The sequence below is a fragment of the Plecotus auritus genome (assembly GCF_963455305.1).
Source record: "Plecotus auritus genome assembly, chromosome: X".
Taxonomy (NCBI): domain Eukaryota; kingdom Metazoa; phylum Chordata; class Mammalia; order Chiroptera; family Vespertilionidae; genus Plecotus; species Plecotus auritus.
Genome location: NC_137784.1, coordinates 139,359,081 through 139,363,014, shown reverse-complemented (window position 1 = coordinate 139,363,014; position 3,934 = coordinate 139,359,081). Strand labels below are relative to the sequence as shown.

General features: G+C 48.2%; 1 pseudogene across 1 annotated transcript; it reads left to right on the top strand.

The window, feature by feature from the left end:
• Positions 1 to 1,697: 1,697 nt before the first annotated feature.
• Positions 1,698 to 2,144, top strand: LOC308239920 (dolichyl-diphosphooligosaccharide--protein glycosyltransferase subunit KCP2-like; annotated as a pseudogene). The gene has a single exon. The product of its transcript is annotated as a dolichyl-diphosphooligosaccharide--protein glycosyltransferase subunit KCP2-like (transcript).
• The last annotated feature ends 1,790 nt before the right edge of the window (positions 2,145 to 3,934 follow it).

Genomic DNA, 3,934 nt, shown 5'->3' with positions numbered 1-3,934 from the left:
GGATGAGGACAATGGGGGGTAAGGGCAGAGGGTGGGGTGGGAACCAGGTGGAGGGGAGCTATGTGGGGAAAAAAAAGGAACAACTGTAATAATCTGAATAATAAAGGTTTATTTTTAAAAAGCCACCCTGAATAATCAACTGAAGACTAGCTGGAGAGAACCCCATATAACCAAGTACAGAAACTGGAGACTGCATAGAGACTGGTAGAAATGATGGAGGCTGGAAAAGGCTGGCTGAGCTCCTACAGACAGCAGCTGAAGATCTGGAAAGATATCTCAGCTGTAGGGGTTGCCACTGAGACCTCTGGAGTCTAAACTCTAAGCTGGACCCCCAGCAGAGAGCACCAGAATTGAGACAGGTACCCAGATAACATCTGGCTGTAAAAAACAGCAGGGTTGCTGTCTTCCAGGGCTCTTGGATTAGAGCTCAGAGGGCAGCCACCCTGGTTTCCCGTACTGAGTCATTTTCTCAAGGTGCACAGGACATATTTTTCAGGCAGACCTTTGCTATCCAGGCGGTTTTTGCCTTTGGGGAAGACAGTTACCCCACACTATTGGAAAATCCCTTGCTCCACCCTGTGGCATTTCTGAGGACCATCAAGAGACTGAGAATAACAATTAGCCTCCAGACAGAAGCAATTTCCCCATGCTTGTGGAAACCTCTCACCCCACCTGTGGATGATTGCTTTAGGCTACTCAAGACTAAATTCAATCAATTTGGATGCAGAGGTAGGTCTCTTGAGGCGTTGAGTCTTTGCCTGATTTAATTAGTCAGAACCAGGGTTTGACACTGTCCTGCACTAGAGATTGGGGGGCATAGCAGTTCTACCTAATACATAGTAACAAACCCATACAGGCAGCCAAAACGGGTTGTGGGGGGGACAAAAATAACAAATAAAAACAAACAAAAGGACAAGAGAATTCTTCAGAAGAGATAAATGAAATGGAGATAAATTTATCAGACATAGAGTTCATAATAATGATGGCAAAGATGCTCAACTCCATGAGAAAAGATATAATAACTATGAAGAATGAAATAGCACTAATAAAGAACGCAATGGAAGGAATACACAGCAGATTAGGGGAAGCCAAGGTTCAGATTAGTGAATTAGAAGATAGGGTAGAAAAAATTATGCAATCAGAGAATCAAAAGGAAAAAAAGTTTAAAAAAAAACACTAGAGGACAGTTTAAGGGAGCCGTGAAACAACACTCACATAATAGGTGTGACAGAAGGGGACAAAAGTGAGCATGGGATGGAGAACATGTTCGAAGAAATCATTACAGAAAACTTCCCTAACCTGGTGAAGGAAAAAGCCACACAAGTCCAGGAGGCACAGGGAGTCCCAAGCAAAAAGAACCCAAAACGCCCCACGCCCAGACACATCATAACTAAAATGCCGAAAATTAAAGACAAAGAGAGAATCTTAAAGCAGCATGAGAAAAGCAATTTGTTACCTACAAAGGAGCTCCCATAAGGCTGTCAGCTGATTTCTCAGCAGATACTCTGCAGGGGGTTAGGGACAAACTAAAAGGGGTCAGGGCAGAAAAGGGGTACATATGTAATACATTAAAAAATAAAGATGTGGCAGGAGGAGGTTCTTTCACTAAGACCATCAAAAATTAGAGAGTTGAGTTCGCGCTGGGAGCTGACGCATGTGCACAGGCAGCAGCGCCCGTTCATCTCCCGTCTTTCTTGGCCAGAGGCATCTACTGGACGCACTGGAGGGCGTGATGGTGGTGGGGACCGGAACGTCGCTGGTGCTGTCCTCCCTCTTGCCCCTGCTGGTCTTCTCTGGGATGCAGATGTACAGCCGCCAGTTGGCCTCCACCAAGTGGCTCACCATTCCAGGGGGGGCTGCTTGGCTCTGGCCTTTTCATCTTCTCTCTCACTGCCTTTAATAATCTGGAGAATCTTGTCTTTGGCAAAGGATTCCAAGCAAAGATCTTCCCTGAGATTCTCTTCTGCCTCCTGTTGGCTCTTTTTGCATCTGGCCTCATCCATCGAGTCTGTGTTACCACCTGCTTCATCTTCTCCATGGTTGGTCTGTACTACATCAACAAGATCTCCTCCACTCTGTATCAGGCAAAAACTCCAGTCCTCACACCAGCCAAGGTCACTGGCAAGAGCAAAAGGAGAAACTGACCTGAATCCCAATAAAGTTGATTGTTTATTATAATAAAATAAAATTAAAAATTAAAAAAATGAGAGAGTTGAATGGACAGGACACAAGGCACACTAAACTATCACAATATTTGAAAGTGAAAAAAATCCTCTCCTCCCTATACCTATAAGAACCCTGTGGTTGATCAGGAAGGGGTGCGGTCTATGACAGGGGAATCCTCCCAGGTCACAAATAGCACCTGAATAAAACCTCTTTGTTTTTGCTCCAGAACCTGCCTCTCAAGTTTGGTTTTCATAGCCTCATTCAGCCGAACCCACTTGTTCTGTTACATGCAAAGGAGCAGAGAAGGTAGCCACCTCCTACATTTCATTTATTAAAATAAAACAACAACTCTAGCAGGAAGGCTCAGTTAGATGGAGGGTTGTCCCAACACCAAAAATGGTAGGAGGTCTGATCTTCCGTCCTGGCACATAGAGACAGGCACAGCTCGATATATCTCTCTCTCTCCCTCTCTCTCTCTACTGACAAGTATATAAGCATATCTTCTGGTGGGATAAAAAACACAGTAACAACAGATATTTTAAATTTTTTCTTTATTAAAATAAAATAGAATTAGATACGTATTTAAAAAAAAAACAACAGCTTACACATAGCAGAGAATAAGGCACAGGCCAAGGGAATATCTGAGCATGCCCACTGGCGGAACTTAGAGTAGCAAACTGCGGCTGCGCTGGGCCATCTTGCTGCAGGCGGGAAAATTGTCCTCTGCAGCCATCTTGAAAGACGTTCCAGACTCTATCGCCTGGCCTCATCGACTCGCTCCGGCCTTTGTGACCACTGTATTAGCCTGACTCCAAGTGCCAGGTCAACCTCACGAACCGGTAAGGGTAGTCGAAGGTCCTCGTGATTCCATTGCGCGGTTACTCCCCTCCAGACCGAGCCTCACAACCGCTTCACTCTGCGGTACCTTCGCTCCGGGCTGGACCTGGACAGAGGAAGCGGCAGAGGGTGGGGGGGCGGGCGTCACGGAGAAAGGCGGGGAGCCTCTAGATTGCTCAAGCGGGCGGGTCTCTGCTGTGCCCCCCAATAACGCGAACGGTCATGGACTGAGGGACATTTAAAGGCTCTCGGCAGGCTCCTTTCGGGCAGAGTGAGACTGAAAGTGCCGTGGTCCCTGAGACGCCATAACTGCTCCTCCTCCGGGAAGCCAGACCTCCGCAGCCTGAGCAGCCCCCAAGGTGGACAGAGGCCCTCGGGGTCCTCAGCCCGAAATAGGAGCCGCACCACAGGGGCTCCGTTCTGGCCTCCTCTGGACCAGGCAGCGGTAGTTTTCTCCTTTTTCCCAGCGTTATCCTTGCCTGGATTACCACGTACACGCAGTGTTCTCGGCCTTAGGGTCGGGCACACGGTATGGCGGTGAGACACTCGTCTAACTTACAAGGTGGCCCCCATATTTCCAGCACGCCCGGGCCCCTGCAGAGTTATTAATCACCACGTTATTGACTGTTCCGTGTGCTGGGCCTTCCGTCCCGTGGCTGCTGTAGTCTGCACGTCTTTCTCCTTCACCCCTTCCTCGCAGCCCCCACCCTCCCCTCTGGCCACCACCAGTCCGTTCTCCGTGCCCACGAGTCTGTGTTTGTTTTCTTCCTCACTTACTTGTTCTCTACCGTTCACGTGCCCCCGAGAGCATGTGTACTCGTCTTTCTGTGACTGATCTCGCTCAGCATGATCCCTCTACATATGTTCCACTCTCCCAAATGCTAAGGTTCCCTTCTTTTTGTGGCCGAGTAAGTTCCGTGGCAGACGGGCC